Source organism: Lithobates pipiens, unplaced genomic scaffold (genome assembly GCF_037356315.1).
Source record: "Lithobates pipiens isolate NorthernLeopardFrog02 unplaced genomic scaffold, aLitPip1_a1.2 Scaffold_8, whole genome shotgun sequence".
Lineage (NCBI taxonomy): Eukaryota > Metazoa > Chordata > Amphibia > Anura > Ranidae > Lithobates > Lithobates pipiens.
Window position 1 is genome coordinate 317,334,513 of NW_027507903.1, and position 24,554 is coordinate 317,359,066.

Consider the following 24,554-nt stretch of genomic DNA (forward strand, 5'->3'; position numbering starts at 1 on the left):
CTCTCCCTGCATGTCCTGTGAGCAGAATAGCTGTGCTCCTCCTCTGGATTCTCTCATCAAATAGCACTGAAGATAGAGGAGGGGGGATTCAGCGGGACCAGGGCAGAACTTACCATTGGGCTTGACTGGGCTCAAGCCCATGGGCCCCACCAAGATACATAGCCGAATGTACTCGGCTCGGCTCCACTCACAGTCACGCCCAGTCCCGCCCTAAGATGAATATAAAAAGGGACTGGGTGTGACTGTGAGCCGAGCCAAGTACACTCGGCTACTCTTGGCTCCGCTCGGGACTGCGAGAGGACCCGAGAGCTGCTGTAAGGACATATTCGGCGACCCATCGCAGTTTGCTATGGAAGTGACATTCCGTAGCAGCCATCTTGCTACATCATACACAGTAGGATACACTAAGAAGGGGTAAAGCGGACATATTGTTACACCCACCGGAGTTTTGCATTGTACACGTATTTATAACAGTAAAGTCAGTTTATATAGTGAAATACACTACTTACAACTCCGTATGACTACTTGAAGATGTTGAATTTTAAAAGCAGCGATCTTCTGTCAGATTAGAAAACCTGTGAGATGAGCAGGGTTGCCGCTGCTTTTAAAATTCAAGATCTAAGTAGTCAGACAGAGTTGTAAGTCCTGTATTTCACTATTAGGGATGAGCCGAACTTCCCCCGGTTCGGTTCGCACCAGAACTTTCGAACGGACCCCAAATTCGTACGAACGTTAGAACCCCATTGAAGTCTATGGGACTCTAACGTTCGAAATGAAAAGTGTTAATTTTAACGGCTAATATGCAAGATACTGTCCTAAAAAGGGTTTGGGGACCTGGCTCCTGCCCCAGGGGACATGAGTCAATGCAAAAAAAAACTTTTAAAAACGGCCGTTTTGGCGGAAGCACCGATTTTAATGACGATTAAAGTGAAAAAAAAAGTGAAATATTCCTTTAAATATCGTGCCTGGGGGGTGTCTGTAGTATGCCTATGAAGTGCCACGTGTTTCCCGTGTTTAGAACAGTCCCTGCACAAAATTACATTTAACGGAAATAACGTCATTTAAAGCTGCTTGCGGTTTTAATGTTATATCTGGTTCCTGCAATATGGTTGCAAATCATTGAGAAAAATGGCATGGGTAGCCCTCCCTGCCCATTACCAGCCCCTTTGGGTCTTGTACGCATATTAAGGGGAACCCCGTACCCATATTAAAAAAAGGAAATACTCCCAGGCCCTATATACTCAGAACAGCAGTATACAGGCGGTGCAAACAAGACAGGGACTGTGTAGGTTTGTTGTGTTAAGTTGAATCTGTTTGTAATTTTCAACTGGTACATTTTTAAAGTGTAGCTCCAGTCAAAAAAACTATTTTTAAGCTTTTTGGAAAACATAGGGAAGGGTTATCACCCCTGTATAATTTGTTTTGCCGTCCGTCTTTTTCAGAGCATGCAGACAGCACGCACAATCTCCTACCGCTGACTGCAAGCTCTATTTAAAACAAGCAAGATAGTTAGCTATATAGGTGGATATAGCGGTGTATACTGCGTTCAGAGCACGCAGACAGCATGCACAATCTCCTAACACTGACTGAAAGCTCTATTTAAAAGGAGCAAGATATTTAGCTATATAGGTGGATATAGCGGTGTATACTGCATTCAGAGCACGCAGACAGCACGCACATACTCCTAACACTGTTTGAAAGCTCTATTTAAAACGAGCAAGATATTTAGCTATATAGGTGGATATAGCGGTGTATACTGCGTTCAGAGCATGCAGACAGCATGCACAATCTCCTAACACTGACTGAAAGCTCTATTTAAAAGGAGCAAGATATTTAGCTATATAGGTGGATATAGCGGTGTATACTGCGGTCAGGGCACGCAGACAACAGCCACTACAGAAGAGCAAGAACGATAAATTGGCTGATAACAATCAGTGTATACTGTGTTGAAGGTACACAGAACACCCACTAACTGCTACAGATGCCAACACACTACACAAGGCCGCCGAGCTGGCGGCCTTATATAGTGTGGGGCGTGTACTACACAGCCTGAGCTATGATTGGCCACAGGCATCCTGCCTGTGGCCAATCATGGCTCTCCTCGCTGCTGGCGATGTGATTGGCCAAGCATGTGGGGTCACAGTGCATGCTTGGCCAATCATGAGCCAGCAATGCACTGCGCCATCGCAGTGCATTGTGGGCCATGAGCTCCACACGAATTTGGTGCGAACGGCCCATAACGTTCGGAATTCGGCGAACGGGCGAACAGCCGATGTTCGAGTCGAACGTATGTTCGACTCGAACATGAAGCTCATCCCTATTCACTATATAAACTGACTTTATTGTTATAAATACGTGAAAATGCAAAACTCCGGTGGGTGTAACAAGATGTTCGCTTTTCCCCTTCTTAGTGTATCCTTACTGTGGACGAGTGTGGGGTGTAGCAAGCGGGCGGCGACAAAATGTCACTTCCGTAGCAAACTGCCATGGGTTGCCGAATATGTCGTTACACCGCCGAGAGGACCCGAGAGCCGCCAAGATACACAGGACTCTGTATCTTGGCGGCGCCATTTTTAAACTTCAAGACTGCAATAACAAGGCTTCAAATGACACTGGGGCAAGGCTCTAGATGGACACTGATAAGGCTGCATTGATGGGCATTTAAATGTAAGTTTTTTTCCTTAAACTTCCCTCCTAAACTTGGGATGCGTGTTATACGCCGATAAATACGGTATTGTATAGAAGGTAGGGCCCGAAAGTGACTCAATCCCAGGGGCCCCCACCACCCTAAGTCCTGCCCTGAGTGGGACACACAACAAGTATGCAGGAGACTGGGGGGGGGGGGTGAAGAGACAGAAAATCAGGAGGGGTTGGTGGGGAGGAGCGCATCACGAGAGGTCTGACTAAATACAATCTCTTAGCAGCAGGGACCTGATCTACCCGTCAGCTAGCTGTGATTGACAGGTAGATCAAAGAGGAAGCTGTCATGGGGCCCCCTACTGGCAATGCCTGAATGGTCAGTCCACCCCTGGTGTGCGGCACTTACTATTGCGAGCTGTGTCGGCAGGTGTTTCTGTCGTAGCACCTGCCACACAGCTCGCCTACTTCAAAATCTTGCAGGACGATGCTAATAAACGGGAACTGAGTTCCTGTTGTGGAAAAAGTACAGGAACTTCGTTTCCATGCGTTCCCACAGGACTTGAGCCCTGCAGTTAAGACAGTACTAAGCACAAAACCAAAACTGTATTATATTGCAGCTTACTAATTATTAGATGTGGTGGCTGCATCAGTTTTATTTTTTTTAAAGATTTTTTCCCCTCTGTTTTCACCTGGTGGTGATCTGGCCAGTAACATACCTCATGTATTAGTGAGACACCACAGCACATGAGGCACAGTAGACAGCAGCATTATCAGACTGGTGGGGGGGGAGTGTTAAATATATTAGTAGATTTATGGGGCGTGGCCTGGCCGGCAATGGAGTGAGACGCATGTGAGCTGAGCTCCGTTCCTGCCCTTATCCTCCGCATCTATCCTGAGTGCCTAACGGCCAATACACCGTATACTACCACACTAGCGGGTGCCCGAAGTGCTTGTGGATATGTCTCCACCAAAATAAGCACCACAGCTGCTGCAGCGCTCGATAAATACCGGAGGCAGGAGCGGGACCACGAGGACCAACATGGCGGCCCGGCCTCTACACAAGCGGAACCTGCTGCACCGGACACAGCGAAAGTTCTTGAGGCGATCTCTTCTTTTCAATCCACCTTTACTTGCAAGATCGAAGAGGTCAAGGTAGACACCTCCCTGATCCGCCAGGACCTGTCCAAGTTAAGGGACAGGGTGAAGGAGACGGAGACCAGGATCGGCCAGGCCGAAGATGTCCTATTTCTGATGCAGCACGCTCAAGAGGATATACAGAGGAGGCTGCAACAGCTGGCCCAAAAGCAGGACGACTTGGAAAATAGAGCCCGAAGGTCCAACCTGCGGCTTATTGGCCTCCCAGAGGGCTCAGCAGGCGCAGACCTGGCTACATTTTTGGAAAATCTCCTGATTAAATCGTACGGCAGGGAGGCCTTCTCTGCCTCATTCGTAGTGGAACGGGCCCACAGGATGCCAGCACGCCCACCGCCTGAAGGAGCACCGCCGCGTACATTTATTGCCAAGATTTTAAATTACCTGTCCTGCGCCTCACCCGGGAAAGAGGGAATATCCCCTTCCAGAATGGCCACGTACCGGTTTTTCCGGACTTTTCTGCAAAGGTCCAGAAGCAGCGCTCATCAAGAGGCGCCTCAGAGCACATCACATAAAGTATGCAATGCTGTTCCCGGCTAGACTCCGCGTTGCAGGAGAGGATCGCGCCCATTTTTTTGAGGATCCGGCGGCGGCGGTGGCCTGGCTGGACCAGAGGGATGTGGCACGGAATCGGCCACTATGAGACTGAATATACCGCGGGTCCCGTGAGTAAGCTGCATGGGACAAGTTCTGTTTGAGCCTTGCTGCCCCTGCTGTAAGAGATCTGTGGGCCAGGACCTGCTACTACTGCACAGACTATTATATGTCTCGGTGCACAAGAATCTCGCCCCCCTTTTTTTTCTTTATTTTTGTTTGGGGGGGGGGGTTTAGTCTCCCCTCGCTGTCCCCCTTCATGTGTTTTTTTTTCTTTTTGTTGCTTTCTTTATTTTCGGCTCCTTACTTTGGTAACTGTTACTATGCATGAGAAGGTCACGTTGAGCGGCTCCTCCATGAACCAAGGAACTATATTGGGATCCGGGTTTAAGTATGCTTCTACTATGGCCCCTTAGCCTCCCCCCTCCCCACTTTCCCCCTCCCTTTTCCCCCTTCTTTCCCACCCCCCCTGCTCCCTTTCCCCCCTCGCCCCTGATCACCCCAATGTTTCTATCCTTGTCACCTCTCCCCCCCCTCTTTCTTTACCCACTCTCCCCCCCTTCATACCCACCCTCCTCCCCCTCTTACCTCTCTTGTCTTGCCCCCCTTCCTCTCCACTTGCTCTCATTCTCTCCTGCTCTGATTTTCCCCCTCCTTTTTCCCTCTGGCCGTGGTTTTCTTAAGGGGAGCGCATCATTTCTAGGGCACTAGGTGCTTGGTACGCCTATGTGTGTAGCCTGGAGACGAGGCTATATAAGTGACAGAATTTTCCTGAGGCGCACTGTGTTCTGACCGCTATATCCAGACTGACAGCGCATGCTATGTGTCAATGCGACAGAGTGTAGGAGTGGGCACTTCATAACTACGGTGCTGAGCGTCAAGTTCACCTACATGTACTTTTTTTGGTTAAAGCACCGGATTACGGTGTGCATGCTTTAAACTTCATCGCTGGGGACACACACAGCGAATGTTCGCCCCCACGGCTAGCTGTGGACTTAGCCATGTTATGGTTTGTTTAGGGATGTATGCTCCAGCAAGGTTAGGGCGGCTGAGAGCCGAGAGGGGGGAGTTGGGATGTTTAAGTTCTATTTATGGTTTTAGGTTTTATGTTTATATTATGGTCTTAATTTTGCACTATGGCACAGGAAATGCTCAAATGCTGTTCAGATTACGATTGCCTTACTGTATAGTATGCAACCTATACTGGTCTGGGAGAGACACTGCTCTGGGGACCGTCCGCTTTCCTCCCTTGAATACACCTGAGGAGTTTTCCCCATGGGTGCATTGAAATTATTATCTTGGAATGTCCGGGGGGCTCCGTGACAAATTAAAACGCACGGCAGTATTTAGCTGCCTCAAATCTTATAGGGCAGATATTGTAGTTCTGGTGGAAACGCATGTCACAGGACAACTGCAGTTGGCACTGAAGCGCCCCTGGATTGGCTGGGCATACCATGCCACATATACACCATACTCCCGAGAGGGTCTCCATTCTAGTTGCAAAAATGACTCAATTTGACCTGATATCAATGCGGACGGATCCCCAGGGTAGATACTTATTTTTACATTGTGTTCTATATGGGGAACAATATCTTGTTTTGGCTTATTATGTACCCCCGCCTTATAACTCTAAGATTATTACTGAAGGGCTCTCATATATGGCCCAGCACCCCACAACCCCAGCAATATGGCTTGGGGACTTTAACATGGTTCTAGACCAGGAAGCAGACAGGATGCGCCTAGACCGGGGTGGGCAGTTTTATGGAGAGACTAGACTGGGCCGCACATTCAGAGAGTTTTCTCTCGTTGACCCATGGCGACAGGTATCCAGAGAAGCGTACCTACTCGTGCTTCTCGGCGACCCACTCCTCTATGTCCCGCATAGATTATTTTATTATTTCAAAGGGACTGCTGCCCAGATTATTAGACGCAGGATACTGTTGCTCTTGGATCACGCCCCCTGTTGGGCTACATTTGAGCTGGCATGGCCGACGGGTCCGAGGCCGTGGCGATTGCACCCCTTTTGGCTGTCAGCACTGAGCGAATGCGAGGACATAGAGAGGGAATGGCAGTTCTTTCTTAGCACCAACCGGAACACGGCCCGGATGGATCATGTTTGGGAGGCCTTCAAGCTACATGTACGCTCCACTCTCTCGCAGCGCATCAACAGATTAAAGAAGTCTTCTAAGACTCTGATGGTGCAGGCTGTGGAGGGACTGGAGTCGGCGACCACTGACTTTAGCACTGACCCCACTCCGACCAAGGCCCAGATACTTAGGCATCACACACGCGTAGTTGACCATCTCCAGTACGAACAAGCCAAACAGAAGCTTTTTTTCACCAGGCAGCGGGTGTTCGAGCAGGGGGAACGCGCGGGGAAGCTCCTGGCCTATCTGGCGCATCAGGACTCCAGACCTCCGGTGGTGGTCTCTTTGACCGACCGTCGGGGAGTGGAGGTGACTGATCCGCCGGCGGTGGCTGAGATGTTTCGGGAGTTTTACGCGGCGTTATATGCCTCCCAGGTGAACACACCAAGGACGGAGACCGAGGCTTACCTGGGGGGGATTCCCCTTCCCCGGCTGTCAATAGAACAGGTCAGGGACCTTGAGGCCCCCCTGAATATGGATGAGGTTGCCTTGGCGATAGCCTCTCTGGCCTCAGCTAAGGCCCCTGGACAGGACGGCATTCCTTTAGACTTCTACGCCCAATACTCTAACATATTGGTACCGGAACTATTGAGTTTATAACTCTACGATAAGCCACCATTATAGTGTTGCCCAAGCCGGGTAAAGACCCCCACTTCCCTGAGTCTTATCGCCCCACTTCCCTACTCCAGGCTGATATTAAAATTCTAGATAAAATTTTGGTCACCAGACTTAACAAAATAATCTTGTCACTTATCCACCCCGATCAAACGGGGTTTATGCCAGGGAAAAATACAGCCATGAATATCCGTCGTTTATATATGAACATTCAGGCAGGGCACGACTCGTCGGTTTGAGGGCAGTGGTTTCCTTGGATGCGGCCAAGGCCTTCGACTCCATCGAGTGGGATTACCTTTGGGAATGTCTGGGGCGATTCGGTTTTGGCCCCAATTTTGTGAAATGGGTTGCATTACTCTACTATCAGCCGATGGCTAGGGTCGCGGTTAACGGCTGGGTGTCGGACCCCTTCCCCCTTGGGCCCCTGGTGGCCAGGCTCCGGCAACACCCGGGAGCGGTCGGCCTTCGCAGTGGCTCCCTAGTGGAATCAGTGAGTATGTATGCAGATGATACTCTTTTGTATTTGGAGGATATAGGGCCGTCGCTGCAAACTGCCCTGGAGGTGATAGAGGAGTTTGGCAACCACTCGGGCTTACGAATAAACTGGTCCAAATCGCAGATTTTGCCCCTGGACGTGTCTGTGTCTGACCATTGCGCGACCTCCCTCCCACTATCAAGGGTGTCCGAGATCCAGTATTTGGGGATACGGATTACTAGGGAACCTCGGGACTACATCCTACATAATATCGAACCCCTGTTTTTATTCTTAAAAGCTCGTACCCAGGCCTGGTCCCGTCTCCCCCTTGGGGTTATGGGCAGAGGTAATCTGTCTAAAATGATTTTGTTACCCAAGATTCTCTATGCGCTTTGGCACTCCCCGGTTATGATCCCACTCCGGATTTTTAAATTGCTAGACAATATTCTTAATACGTTTATTTGGGGCTCATCTAGACATGAGCTGGCTTGGAATACCCTTAAGAGTCCATCCTGTTCAGGGGGGGCAGCCCTCCCGGACTTTCGTACTTATTATATGGCGGCACAACTTTCACATTTTCATCACCTCGGGGGGGGCGGGAGACACCCACACTCAACTTTTGTCCTACCACAGAAAGATTTGGAGGATGGCGCTGGGAGTTGTCTACGCAGACTTCCACCACTCACATACCCCCCCTGTGGTGCAACCCCCAGCTGCAGGAACTACTGGGTATCCCTGAGGTTGAACTGTGGGCCTCTAGGGGCATTATATATCTACACCAAGTTATATCTCCACTTGGAATACGTGCTTTTTCTTCATTGCAGGCGGAGTTTGACCTGCCCCAATATATGCAATTCCGATACTTGCAGCTACGACACGCACTTAGAACCCAGTTTGCTGAAGGCTTCCCAAACGTCCAATCATTGTCCATGACTGATTTAATATTGGGTGACAACCCGGCTCAATTGATCTCAAATATGTATAATATATTAAGGTCTCGGGTGGTGATACAGATTTCTGAGAGAGCCAGGGTCAGATGGGAGGAGGATTTGGGTCCGTTGGAGGGGTCGGATTGGAACGAGATGTTGGAGAATATTAAGCAAGTATCACTGAAATTGCCTGATCGTCTCACGCAATTGTACATAATCCATAAATTATATATTACCCCTGCCATGTTGAGCGAAATTCCGACCCGGTTATAGTCCAGGGTGTACTATGTGCCCCAGCCCCACTGGAACATTTTATCACTTAATATGGGCATGCCCTGAGATCCAATCATATTGGGCACAAATAATCAACTTCTTACACGATCATATGGAATCACCCCTCCAACTGGACCCAAAAGTGTGTGTGCTGGGTATGTTTCTGGACATTAATCTTGATGCATACCTGGCAACGTTTCTACACTCAACGCTATTTATTGGTGAGGAAACTGATAGCGAAATATTGGATGCGCCCGGCTCCTCCTTTAGTCAGAGAATGGATCATAGAAATCAACAGTAAACTGCCCTACATAAAATTAATATATAGGCACCGCGGCTGCCCTGCCAAATATAATAAGGTGTGGGATAGGTGGCTGGACGCCTTGGAAACATGTATAGATTAGACTGGTTACGTTATGGGGTTATGATTATGTGCCTAGGGCTGTATGGTGGTAGGCTTCTGTCAGGGGAGGTGAGCTGTTGATATTGTTCTGCTATTCCGCTCCTCACAGTGTATGTTATTCCTGTACTAGGGGTAAACCCCCGACGGTGTTTATCTCCTGACTGAGCCATGTGTCTGTATATACTGTTTTTGGATTTTTCAAATTAACAATAGACTTGTGCCTGTTTAAAAAAAAATATATATATTAGTAGATTTAAAAATATTGACAAATTGAAGCCAAACTCCAGCTTTAAATGCCAGCAAACAGTTTTTTTCTTTTTGGGATAAAGGTTTTATGTAAATAAATAAATGCTGATCACTTTAAGTACCGCAGCCAGTGTTAATGATTTGTCTTAACCATGTAAACTGATACATTCTGCTGGAGAGCTTGTGCTTTTTGAAAAACAACAGACCTACTGGCTGGATCACTAGATGAACAAACCGTATAAAAAAAAAGTCTAAAAAAATTTAACAAATATAGCCATCACATCTAACAATTGGTAAGATGTGATATAATAAATATTTTATTTTCGGTTTAATATCACTTTAACTAATCTAAAATATAAGTTAAACAATAAATTATATTTGGTGTTAAGTTATAAAGCACAATTGTATAAAACCAATATGCTATATAGCTTCCTCAAAGGTAATACATGAGAACCCATGGAATTTTGTGGACATTTCATGCCAGTGCAGAGACAGTACTATTAAAAACACTAGAATATCAATGGGTTGTAGCTGCACTGTTAGCTTCCAGAGGGAACCAGAGTTTCCCACTTTAGGCCTCATGCACACTGGATGCTAAAATAACGTTATAAAAATGGCAGTAGCTTTGCAGTGAGTTTTTAAACGTTTTTGCAATAGCGGTTTTTAGCGTGTATCATCATTTTTTTGTTTTTTTTTTGTTTTTGTTTCCCGTGCTTAGAACTGTCCCTGCACAAAATGTAATTTCAGCAGGAAAAAAAGTCATTTAAAAGCACTGACTGCTATAATGAATTGTCGGCTCCCCGTAATACAGAGAACAGTCATTGAAAGACCATTCAGGTCTGGTATGGGTATTAAGGGAAACCCCATGCCAAATTTTAAAAATGGTGTGGAGTTTCCCCCAAAAATCCATACCGGACCCTTTATCCGAGCATGCAACCTGGCAGGCCACAGGAAAAGAGGGGGGATGAGAGAATGCCCCTCCTCCTGAACAGTACCAGGCCACATGCCCTCAACATTGGGAGGATGCTTTGGGGGTCTGTGACCCCTCAAAGCACCATGTTAATGGGGACAAGGGCCTCATCCCCACAACCCTGGCCGATGGTTGTGGCGGTCTGCAGGCAGGGGGCTTAATGGAATCTGGAAGCCCCCTTTAACAAGGAGACCCCCAGATCCCGGCCCCCCGTTTTAAATGGTAACGGGTAAAGTGTAAAAAAATTGTAAAAAGACACACAGACACCGTTGGGATAAGTCCTTTATTAAAAATAAAAAAACATAAAAAGATTCCAGCGGTGGTAATCCACTCTTGGTATCCTGCAATGCCTGATCTCTTCTCTGGGGTCCAGCGATGGATGATCTCTCCCGGAGACACCGGGGGAATCCTGACAGGTCTTACCTGAGGAGAACGGGGCCACCCGTCACCTGACCCTGCCCCCCTCTGACGCAAGGGGAAACCCGGGCTTCCCCAGTGATGTGTGGGTGACCCGCCACCCCTTTGATGTAACGGAAACAGGATGGACAGGATGTGCTGCTCTGGACATCATCAGGAGAGATCATCCATCGCTGAACCCCGGAGATCAGCCATCGCAGGATACCAAGAGTGGATTACTACCGCTGGAATATTTTTTTTTCATTTTTTTATTTTTAATAAAGGACGTATCCCAATGGTGTCTGTGTGTTTTTTACAATTTTTTACACTTTCTTTGTGAAATGTGAAATGGTAGGGGTACAATGTACCCCTACCATTTCAAACGGGGGGCGGGATCTGGGGGTCCCCTTGTTAAATGGGGCTTCCAGATTCCAATAAGCCCCCCACCCGCAGACCCCCACAACCACCGGCCAAGGTTGTGGGGATGAGGCCCTTGTCCCCATCAACATGGGGACGTGGTGCTTTGAGGGGTCACATCCTCCCAATGTTGAGGGCATGTGGCATGTGGCATGTTGAGGGCATGTGGCCTGGTACTGTCCAGGAGGGGGGGAGCTCTCTCGTCCCCCCTTCTTTTCCTGCGGCCTGCCAGGTTCCGTGCTTGGATAAAGGGTTTGGTATGGATTTTTGGGGGGAACTCCATGCCATTTTTTTTATTTTGCGTGGAGTTCCCCTTAAAATCCATACCAGACCTGAAGGGCCTGGTAATTGAATTTGGGGGGGACCCCACGCAGTTTTTTACATTTTTTTATCAATGACTTTCAATGACTGTTCTCTGTATTACGTGGAGCTGACAAATCATTATAGCCACAAGTGCTTTTAAATGACTTTTTTTCCTGCACAAATGACCCCCCCATGTATGAAATTTAAAAGAATATTACACTTTTATTGTTTCACTTTAAGCATTATTAAAATTACTGCTTCCAAAAAAACATTCGTTTTTAAAACTTTTTTTTTGCATTGATACATGTCTCCTGGGGCAGGACCCAGGTCCCCAAACACTTTTTATGACAATAACTTGCATATAAGCCTTTAAAATTAGCACTTTAGATTTCTCCCATAGACTTTTACAGGGTGTTCCGTGGCTTTTCGAATTTGCTGCGAACACCCCAATTTGTTCGCTGTTCGGTGAACGGGCGAACAGGCAATGTTCGAGTCGAACATGAGTTTGACTCAAACTCGAAGCTCATCCCTAAGTGTGATTATAAGAGCATTCAACGTTTCCTTAGCAAACTTCGAAGAGAAGGCAGCATCATTGAAAAGTTTGGTCAAGTATGGGAGTAAGTGGTTTGAGAATTGCTTAAAGTACTCCCCAGTTAGGCCATCAGGTCCTGGAGCTTTTCCCGAGGGCAGTGAGGTTATTGTTGTGAGGATTTCCTGGTCAGTAAATTAAAGGCATATTTAAGTAAGACAGTACTTGGAGTTGAATCTGTTTCAGAAACTTATCAATATCATCATTGAATGGTTGATGCGTATCGGGATCTTTTCCAATATTGTATAAGTCACTATAGTATTTGCTAAAAGCATTTGCTATGTTTTGGGATTAGTCAATTTTTCTTTGGAGTGGGGGTGGAATAGTTGGGATATCTTCGATTTTATTCTTTCCCCCTTGAGGCATTGTGCAATTTTTTTTACCATCCTTGTTAGAGGCAGCTTTAATTTTTCGCTGCATGTGTTCGTATGGGTTGAGGAGTAGTTTCATAGTTTGTAAGGTTGAATAAAGACACCAGTCCATCCAGTTCAACCAGAGTGAGTGTCTACAATTGCCCCTATCCCTGTACATTGCACACTCACATTGGTCCCTACCCTCAAGGAGCACACAATCCAAGGTCCCCATTCATATACTAGGGTCAATTTTGGACAGAAGCCAATTAATCTACCTGCATGTCTTTGGAGTGTGGGAGGAAACCGGAGTGCCCCGGAGGAAACCCATGCAGGCACAGGGAGAACATGCAAACTCCAGGCAGGTAGTGTCGTGGTTGGGATTCGAGCCAGCGACCCTTTTTACTGCTAGGTGAGAGTGCTAACCACTACACCACTGTGTTGCCCATGAGGTACCACTAGATTAAAGAGTAGTGATCTAAGTTGCTGTCTTAGCATCAGTAGTTAGGCCAGTAGTGTTGCGTGTGGGTTGGCTTTGCGTTGGGTCTCAATACTGTCAATTTGGAAGGTAAGGGAATCAATTTGCTGTGTCCTCTTCTTTTTACAGATTGAACTCAATTTCATTATGATACCTCTAATAATGGCTTTGTGAGCATTCCATACCACAACAGGGTCCCCCATTGATCCACTATTTATGTCAAAGTATTCTATTAAATATTCTTTAATTTCCCAAGAGTAGGTTGGGTGCAGTAGTATGTAGTTATTTGCACGCCAGAGGAAAGTATTTAGCTGGGGTGTAGTATTGTTAATGGAGATTGTGATCGGATTGTGGTCCGAACATGTCATGGTATGGACTACAGATGCGCTAATATTTTGTAAAATCCATTTATCAGTCAGGAACATTAGTGATGGACGAACTTCCGACGGGACGTTTCGCGAACGCGGCCGATAGTTCGCGAACCGTAACGTTCGCGGCGGGCCCCATTGACTTCAATGGGAGGCAAACTTTACAAACCTACAGGTCATATTTGCAGCCACAAAATAATTACTAGCTGTGCACACATAGTCCCACCACATGGCCAATGACATAACACATGTATGAGGTGAATCTGGGATCGACAACTACAAGCATTCTTTTTTTATATGTGAAATTCTGACAATTCAGGACTCTGGAGCGCATGAAGGCAATGGAGGAGAGGGAAGGTCAGGGTAGGCAAAGAAGAGGGTGCAGGAGATGATCACCTGCACCGTGATAGAGTGATCTGACACCAGCACCTTGATAGAGAGCACTGACACCTGCACTGTGATAGAGTGATCTGACACCAGCACTGTGATAGAGAACACTGACATCAGCAGCGTGACATAAAGCACTGACACCAGCACCGTGATATACAGCACTGACACCTGCACCGTGATAGAGTGATCTGACACCAGCACCGTGATAGAGAGCACTGACATCAGCAGCGTGACATAAAGCACTGAACCAGCACCGTGATATACAGCACTGACACCTGCACCGTAAGCAGCCCCAGGAGGAAGTCAGCATAGCACAGGGATGGTGGGAGCCCCTCATAATGAGCATAGCACAGGGATGTGGGAGCCCCTCATAATATGCACAGCAGAGGTACAGCCCCAGGAGTAAGTCAGCATAGCACAGGGATGGTGGGAGCCCCTCATAATGAGCATAGCACAAGGATGGTGGGAGCCCCTCATAATATGCACAGCAGAGGTACAGCCCCAGGAGGAAGTCAAGACAGCACAGGGATGGTGGGAGCCCCTCATAATAAGCAGCCCCAGGAGGATGTCAGCATAGCACAGGGATGGTGGGAGCCCCTCATAAGCAGCCCCAGGAGGAAGTCAGCACAGCACAGGGATGGTGGGAGCCCCTCATAATGAGCATAGCACAGGAATGGTGGGAGCCCCTCATAATGAGCATAGCACAGGGATGGTGGGAGCTCCTCATAATATGCACAGCAGAGGTACAGCCCCAGGAGGAAGTCAGCACAGCACAGAGATGGTGGAAGCCCCTCATAATAAGCAGCTCCAGGAGGATGTCAGCATAGCACAGGGATGGTGGGAGCCCCTCATAATAAGGAGCCCCAGGAGGAAGTCAGCACAGCACAGGGATGGTGGGAGCCCCTCATAATGAGCATAGCACAGGGATGGTGGGAGCCCCTCATAATGAGCATAGCACAGGGATGGTGGGAGCCCCTCATAATATGCACAGCAGAGGTACAGCCCCAGGAGGAAGTCAGCACAGCACAGGGATGGTGGGAGCCCCTCAAAATAAGCAGCCCCAGGAGGAAGACAGCACAGCACAGGGATGGTTGGAGCCCCTCATAATAAGCAGCCCCAGTAGAAATATGACACCGCTCAACCTCTTCAAACAGGAGGGTACGGGCATATAGTACGGTGTGCTTTTTTTGTACAAGGAAGTGAGCCAAATCAAGAAAGGTCTGTGTGCTCGATTAAAAAAATTGTTTATAGACATATACATGGTCTACTGGTCACATGTGTTGAATTCCTCCGAGATCTATGCCTCATTCATTTTTAGAAATGTGAGGTAGTTAACACTGTCGTTAGTTGGCGAGTACGCTTATCGGTCACGATCCACCCTGCTGCGCTGAACGTCCTTTCGGACAGGACACTGGACGAGGGGCAAGCCAACAGTTCGATTGAAAATTGGGCAAGCTCTGACCAGAGGTCAAGCCTGCCCACCCAGTAGTCCAGGGGTTCATCACTCCTCAGAGCGTCCACATCGGCCGTTAACCCGATGTAGTCGGACACCTGACGGTCTAGGCGTTCCCTGATGCTGGATCTGGATGAGACCTGTCGATGGGTTGGCTGAAAGAATGACCTCATATCAGAAGTCACCAACACATCTTCAAACCGGCCTCTTCTTGCAGGTGCTGTTGGATTGGTACCTGCAACTCTTTCTCTGGGAGTGGGAATTCCTCCTCTGCCAGCGCATGCAAAAGCAGAATGCAGCATTTCTCGAAGCAAGGCCTGGAAGTGCTCCATTCTGACAGCCCTCTGTGACGGTGGTAACATTTCTGCCATTTTGTGTTTGTACCAGGGGTCTAAGTACATTGCCACCCAGTACTGGTCCTTGACCCTTATGCTTTTTATATGGGGGTCTCTATTAAAACACTGGAGCATGAAGGCCCCCATTTGCACTAAACTGGAAGCGGTGTGGTGGCCTGGCTCATGCTCATCATCCAGGATAATGTCGTCCTCTTCATTCTCCTCTCCCCATCCACGCACAACAACAAGGATCCCAGAAAGGTTTAAAGCATGCTCTTGTTGCTCCTCCTCATCCGCCCCGGCACCATCCTCCTCTGACTCCTCTTCAGACTCCTGTTGTTCACTTGTCTCAGATAGAGTAGCCCCCCCTAGGAATTCATCCAGCATTGCGACTTCCTCATCTTCCCGCTCCTGCTCATCCACAGCTTGATCAATGACACGACGCAATGCACGCTCCATAAAGAAGGCATAAGGTACCATGTCACTGATGGTGCCATGACTGCGAATGACCAGTTTGGTGATCTCCTCAAATGGCCGCAAAAGTCTGCATGCGTCGCGCATGTGCAGCCACTGGCGCGGTGAAAAAAAAACCAGCTCCCCAGAACCTATTCTGCCGCAGAGTTCATACAGGTAGACGTTAACTGCACGTTTCTGCTGGAGCAGCCTATCAAGCATATAGAAGGTTGAGTTCCATCGCGTCGGGCAATAAGACGTCTGACCGGCAGATTGTGTTGCAGCTGAATGTCAGCAAGGTGAGCCATGGCCGTGTAAGATCTTCTGAAACGGGCCGAGATTTTCCTTGCCTGCCGCAAGATGTCCTGGACCCCAGGGTATTTGACAACAAATCGCTGCACGACCAAGTTTAAGACGTGTGCCATGCATGGCACGTGTGTAATTTTGCCCTGTTTCAATGCGCTAAGCAGATTGGCACCGTTGTCACACACCACTTTACCAACTGTCAAATTGAGCGGTGTTAGCCACTGATCTGCCTGTGAACGCAAAGCTGAAAGGAGTGCCGGGCCAGTGTGGCTCTTGGCTTCCAGGCACAACAGACGCAGCACGGCATGGCAACGTCTCACCTGGCATGTCGAATAAGTTCTGGGGAGCTTGGGCAGCGCAACGGAAGAGACACTAGCAGCGGAAAAGGAGGAGTCAGCCGAGGAGGAGAGGGAGGGGGATGAAGTAGGAGGAGGAGGAGAAGAAGGGCCAGGCCTGCATGCAATCCGTGGCGGTAAAAGCAAATCTACACGGGTGCCACGGGTGCCACGGGTTACATGCTTGACGGCCCTCAGAAGGTTCACCCAGTGGGCAGTAAAAGTGATATACCTTCTCTGCCCGTGTTTGCTAGACCACGTGTCTGTGGTCAGATACATCTTGGCACCGACACTGTGTGCCAGAGATACATTCACTTGCCGCTGAACATGGCCATATAGCTCTGGGATGCCCTTCTGTGAGAAATACTTCCTTCCTGGGACCTTCCATTGTGGTGTTTCCAATGGCCACAAATTTTCAAAAGGCCTCTGAGTCCACCAGTTTATATGGCAGTAGTTGGCGGGCTATGAGTTCTGACCAGCCAGCCGTCAACCGTTGGGCAAGAGGGTTATCCGACGTCATCATTTTTTTACGCTCGAACATTAGGCCCACGGAAGACTACCTTTTTGCAGAAAAACGTGAGCTTGGCGTGATGGAAGGTGGAGTGGAGGACAATTGTGAGGAGAGAGGAGAAGGAGAAGTAGAAGATGAGGCTGGACGGTGAGAGCCTGGAGTGTGGCTTTGTGTGTTCCGTTGCTCCCACTGGGCTCGGTGATGGCAGCTCATGTGCCTTCTTAAGGCGGTCATCCCTAGGTGAGTGTTGGGCTTACCGCGACTAATGCGTTGACTGCAAAGATTGCAGATGGAAACACTATTGTCAGCAGCGGACACGTTAAAAAAGCCCACACTGCGGAGCCATGTGCTGGCATCCTGGGAGCGCCAGATGTGACCGTACATGGTCGATGATTTGCTCCTGTTACATTAGCAGTCTGCTTTGTCCCTCCTGTGCAATGTAAGTTATCCCTGCTTCTCCTCCCTATCTGCTGGTCCATATCTCCCTCTGAACTCCCCTCCTCTTCCTCTCTTGTGGGCACCCACGTGACATCACTAGACACGTCATCATTGACGTCACCTTCCCCACCGCTATAATTAGAGATCTCGGAGTAGGCAGCAACACCGGTGACCAACCTCCTCCTCGAGCTGATCTGGGTACTGTCGTCAGACTGCTGAGTGGTGGTTGTTGCTACCTCCTCTTCCTGATCCAATGCCAAGAGTGGCAGCGCATCAGAAATGTCTGGTTGAGGGATGAGCTTCGTGTTCGTCTGTTCGTCCGTTTGGCGAAGTCCGAACATTTTGGTCCGTTCGCGCCAAATTCGTGTGGCGCTCACGGCCCACAATGCACTGCGATGGCGCAGTGCATTGCTGGCTTATGATTGGCCAAGCATGCACTGTAACCCCGCATGCTTGGCCAATCACAGCGCAAGCAGCGAGGAGAGCCATGATTGGCCACAGGCAGGATGCCTGTGGCCAATCATAGCTCAGGCTGTGTAGTGCACGCCCCACACTATATAAGGCCGACAGCGTGGCGACCATGTGTAGTGTGTTGGCGTCTGAAGCAGTGGGTGTTCTGTGTACCTTCAACACAGTACACACCAATCGTTTTCGGCCGATTTTCGATCTTGCTGTTGTGTAGTGGTTGTTGTCTGCGTGCCCTGACCGCAGTATGCACCGCTATTTTCACCTCACCTATATAGCTAGTGATCTATCTTTTATAATAGAGCTTGCAGTCAGTAGTGTTAGGAGCTTGTGCGTGCTGTCTGCGTGCTCTGTACCCAGTACATACCGCTATATCCACCTACATAGCTCTTCTCTATTTGAGACCACTTGCCATCTGCAGGAGTTATTGGAAGTTGTGTGTGCCTCCAGCACAGCACAGTATACATCTGTATAAACCAGGGGTCTCAAACCCCTTTATCTCTGGTGTTCTATAATAAAGGCATCTGCAGGAGTTAGTGGGTGTTGTGTGCCTCTAGCACAATATACACTACCCAACTGCTTTTTTACCCAACTCCCTTCAGGCCATTACCATGTCTGGAAGGCCAGCAAGGAGAGGCAGACAGGCGTGAGCCGATAAAAGAGGGCAAGCAGGCTCTGTGTCTAGAGACAACAGTGCTGGTCGTGGACGCGGTGCATTGTCATCAGCACGTGGCCATGGGACACGCTTGTCCTTCTTTTCGGCAGCTGGACATGTTGAGCCGCAACATGCCAATGACTTGGTAGAGTGGATGACCAAGCCCTCTTCATCCTCCTCATCCTCTCTCACCCAGTCTCAGGGTACTAGCAAAGCAGCTGCCAATGCATCGTCTTCCCTCCTCTCAATGTCATCATCAGTGACTCCTTCCCTAGACCCACCACGTCCTCCTGAGGAGTTTCCTGAACTCTTTGAGCACAGTGTTGGGTACATGCTCCAGGAGGATGCCCAGTGTTTTGTGGGCTCTGATGATGACACTCAGCTAGAGGAAGGCAGTAGCGTGAGCGCAGAGAGAGGGGATGCTCAAGAAGGACAGCAATCTGGCAGTCATGTTCCACAAGCTGCAGCATACTGCCAGGTTTGCTACAGCGATGAAGAGGGAGGGGATAATGAGGGCACTGACTCCACGTGGGTGCCTGGAAGGAGAGAGGAGGAGGAGGAGGAGGCACATGTCCAATGAGGCAGGATGCCCTCCGGGGGCCAGCTTAGGGGCAGCACACCGACTGAATCACACCGCAGAGCTCTCGTATTCTTCGGATCAAGGAGAGGGACCATTACTGGCTGGCCACTCTCCTTGATCCACGGTACAAGGGTAAGGTTGCCGACCTTTTCTTGCCATCGCAGAGGGAGCAGAGGATGAGACATCTCCGGGAGGCCTTGCAGAAAGGTCTGTGCAACGCGTTCCCAGAGACTGGGAGGTTACAAACTCCTGGTCCTGGACAACGTGTTGCTGAGGCATCGGTCAGAAGGAGCGGTGGAGAAGGTGGCCGTCTGACTGATGCTTTCAGACAATTTTTTAGTCCGCAGCCCCAAGGTATGATCGGTTCCAGCAACCATCGCCAGCGTCTGATTTACATGGTGCAGGAATACCTAGGGGCTAGGTCAGACTTGGACACCTTTCCCACCGAAAATCCTCTGGCTTACTGGGTCTTGAGGATGGATCACTGGCCAGAGCTTGCACAGTATGCAATTGAGCTACTGACCTGTCCTGCATCCAGGGTTCTTTCGTTACGCACCTTCAGTGCTGCTGGTGGCTTTGTTACCGATCACAGGGTGCGCCTGTCCACCAAATCAGTTGATCGACTGACCTTCATCAAGATGAATCAGTCTTGGATCACCCACAGCTACCAAGCACCTGAAGCTGATGTAACCGAATAATTTTTTGGGAAATATCACATCCCTTCAAGACTGCCTATGCTGATGGTGAGTGACTGTCCTGTTATGTTGATTGTCTATCCTCTTCCTCCTCCGCTGATATGTTGGAAGAACATTTCTGGTTCTGGGTGATGCCATCAGCCCAATTTTTCTGCCCCTGTTTAACAGGGGCGTTTAAGTACAATTTTTGATGCAATGCTTTGCAGCAGGGCTAATTCCTGCACTCAAACAAGGGTATATGGGAGAGGTTGCAGTGTCGTGGCACCAGCACCAGTGCCTAAGGCCCAATTTTTCTGCCCCTGTTTAACAGGGGCGTTTGAGTACAATTTTTGATGCAATGCTTTGCAGCAGGGCTAATTCCTGCAATAAAACTAGAGTATATGGAAGAGGTTGCAGTGTGGTGGCACCAGCACTAGTGCCTAAGGCCCAATTTTTCTGCCCCTGTTTAACAGGAGCGTTTAAGTACAATTTTTGATGCAATGCTTTGCAGCAGGGCTAATTCCTGCAATAAAACTAGAGTATATGGAAGAGGTTGCAGTGTGGTGGCACCAGCACCAGTGCCTAAGGCCCAATTTTTCTGCTCCTGTTTAACAGGGGCGTTTAATTACAATTTTTGATGCAATGCTTTGCAGCAGGGCTAATTCCTGCAATAAAACTAGAGTATATGGCAGAGGTTGCAGTGTGGTGGCACCAGCACCAGTGCCTAAGGCCCAATTTTTCTGCCCCTGTTTAACAGGGGCGTTTAAGTACAATTTTTGACGCAATGCTTTGCAGCAGGGCTAATTCCTGCAATAAAACTAGAGTATATGGGAGAGGTTGCAGTGTGGTGGCACCAGCAGCAGTGCCTAAGGCCACATTTTTCTGCCCCTGTTTAACAGGGACATGTAATTACAATTCTTGATATAATATTTCACAGGAGGGCCCCTTCCTGTGCCCACCCAGAGTAACGGTGAGGACTTATAGTGTTGTGGCACCAGCACGACAACCACCAAAGGTCAATTTTTCTACCACTGTTCAACAATGGCATGTAATTACAATTCTTGATATAATCATTCACAGCAGGACGCTCCAGCGCCCACCAAGAGTCGCTTTGAGGGCTTACAATGTTGTGGCAAAACCAACACCTTGTTCCGCCATTTCTGCAGAGCATATAGGGCAGGCCCCTACTTTTAAACATCCAACTTACAAACATCTCCTACTTGCAAACGGAAGGAGACAACAGCAAGTGAGATGAAAAAAGATGGACGACAAAACAAATTATACAGAGGTGATAACCCTTCCCTATGTTTTCCAAAAAGCTTAAAAATAGTTTTTTTGACTGGAGCTACACTTTAAAAATGTACCAGTTGAAAATTACAAACAGATTCAACTTAACACAACAAACCTACACAGTCCCTGTCTTGTTTGCACCGCCTGTATACTGCTGTTCTGAGTATATAGGGCCTGGGGGCCACACGCATTTCCTTTTTTAAATATGGGTACAGGGTTCCCCTTAATATGCGTTCAAGACCCAAATAGGCTGGTAATGGGCAGGGAGGGCTACCCATGCCATTTTTCTCAATGATTTTCAACCATATTGCAGGAACCAGATATAACATTAAAACCGCAAGCAGTTTTAAATGGTGTTATTTCCGTTTAATGTCATTTTGTGCAGGGACTGTTCTAAACACGGGAAACACATGGCACTTCACAGGCATACTACAGACACCCCCCAGGCACCATATTTAAAGGAATATTTCACTTTTTTTCACTTTAATCATCATTAAAATCAGTGCTCCCGCCAAAACGGCCATTTTTAAAAACATTTTAGGCATTGACCCATGTCCCCTGGGGCAGGAGCCAGGTCCCCAAACCCTTTTTAGAACAGTATCTTGCATATTAGCCGTTAAAATTAGCACTTTTAATTTCGAACGTTCGAGTCCCATAGACTTCAATGGGGTTCTAACGTTCGTACGAATTTGGGGTCCGTTCGAAAGTTCTGGTGCGAACCGAACCGGGGGGTGTTCGGCTCATCCCTAGTCTTGATATGGATCGGAAAATTATTCCTGTGACTCAAGCGGAAGGTATGTGGTGGTGGTGGTGGTGTTGTTGGTGGTAGTGTCTTTGGGGGTGCACATAGCAGAGAGTGAAGAAGAGGGAGCCAGTCAACCAATTCTGGTGCTTCCTTTGACGTAATCACACGCACCTTCTGCAATTTTCCACTTTGGCTCAAGCCTGTTGCTCCTGCCCTACCCCTACCACCCCTGCGGAAGGGCCTGCCTCTTCCTCTGCCTGTCATTTTTTAAATGACCCTGTGACAAAACTCTAAGTCCCTATACTGATAAAGGACTGCTGCAGAATAGGGCAGCAGTCAGCAGTAGTGCACCTCAACCCTATATATTGTGGACCTATACCAGTCCTTAAGGATTAGCAGACTGTACCTCACTTAACCCTATATACTCTAGTACGCTATACCTTACCAGTCCTTAGAAGGACCTTTGTGGAACTAGTAGGTTGTGATTAGCAGACTGTACCTCACTCAACCCTATATACTGTAGTACGCTATACCTTACCAGTCCTTATAAGGACCATTGTGGAACTAGTAGGTTGTGATTAGCAGACTGTACCTCAGTCCCTATGCTGATAAAGGACTGCTGCAGAATATGGCAGCAGTCAGAAGTAGTGCACCTCAACCCTATATATTGTGGACCTATACCAGTCCTTAAGGATTAGCAGACTGTACCTCACTCAACCCTATATACTCTATTACGCTATACCTTACCAGTCCTTAGAAGGACCTTTGTGGAACTAGTAGGTTGTGATTAGCAGACTGTACCTCAGTCCCTATACTGATAAAGGATTGCTGCAGAATAGGGCAGCAGTCAGCAGTAGTGCACCTCAACCCTATATATTGTGGACCTATACCAGTCCTTAAGGATTAGCAGACTGTACCTCACTCAACCCTATATACTCTAGTACGCTATACCTTACCAGTCCTTAGAAAGACCTTTGTGTAACTAGTAGGTTGTGATTAGCAGACTGTACCTCAGTCCCTATACTCATAAAGGACTACTGCAGCAGAAGGGCAGCAGTCAAGTATAATATTCTTTCTATATTTGGAAGAAAGAATATTATACGTGTACAACCTTCATTACCATACCAGTCCTGAAAGGGACCTTTGTGGACCTAATAGTAACAGCTAATGATTAAACTGACTGTCCCTCACTGCTACACACAGCTTCCTGTCTGTCCCTATTTAAACTGACAAAACACAGGCTGCTGCAACAATAACTTGAATAGCACTCAAAACTATATCCTGTACTACTACACCATACCAGTCCTGAAAAGGACCTTTGTGGACCTAATAGTAACAGCTAATGATTAAACTGACTGTCCCTCTCTGCAACACACAGCGTCCTGTCTGACCCTATCTGCACTGAGAAAAGACAATCTGCTGCAACAATGACTTGAATAGCAGTGCCTTAAACCTATATCCTGAACTACACCTATACCATACCAGTCCTTAAAAGAACTTTTGTGGACCTAATAGCTAGCGATTTGGGTCACTGCAGTCTCTCCCTGCTCCACACAGCAACCTCTCCCTATAGTGACAGTAGAAAGAATGTAAAATGGCCGCCGGATCGGGTCTATTTATAAGTTAGGGGGAATGTCCAAGTGTCCATGTGCTGTAATGTCTCAATTGGCTGTCCTGTACCCCATGATGGATGTGTCATCATAGGTCAAAGTTCTTTTACACAGTAAACGCGTAAGTCCACCGGGCGAACAGCGGCAGTAGTCCGTCGATTGGGCGGACCGCGTACAGCCGAAATTCGCCACGAACCGACCGCCGGGCGAACCGTTCAGCCATCCATAAGGAACATATCAATTATCGAGTAATATTTGTGGTGGGGAGAAAAGTCAGTATAGTCCTTTTCTCAACCCATGATGACATCTCCAAACATCATAGACATCATATGATGCCAGGAGTCGTTTCAGGGGGATTCTCTTCTTTTCGCTGCTGTCCATATGGATATCTACCACTAGATTAAAGTCTCCACAAATGAGCAGATGCCCCTGGTGAACTGATTGGGCTTTAATAAGAGCTTTCCTGAGGAAGCATATCTGCTGGGTGTTGGGGGCATATCCATTCAGTAATGTGTATTTAATTCCATTGAGGGTGCATATCAGAATTAAGTAGCGACCATTGGGATCATATATTTCTTGAAGCAGGGGGAAGTTTACCACTTTTTTTTATTGCTATGAGGACTCCTCTTTTCTTAGAGGAAAAGTTGGCCTGATAGATGTGAGAGTATTTGCTGCTGGAGCAGAGGGCTGCTGTCGCAGGTGTCAGGTGGGTCTCCTGGACACACATGATGGCGCTGCAGAACTTTTCAGCTGTATGCCATAGGGAGTGTCTTTTAGCCGGGTGGTTTAGGCTCTTGGCATTCAGTTACAGAATGGTAAGTGGAATGGTTGATACCCAGGGCCAGAGGTGGTGCTGGTAGGAACGGTAAACATTTAGCCCCTGTACACATGGTCGGACATTCTGACGGAAAATGTCTGATCGGACCATGTTGTCGGATAATCCGACCGTGTGGGCTCCATCAGACTTTT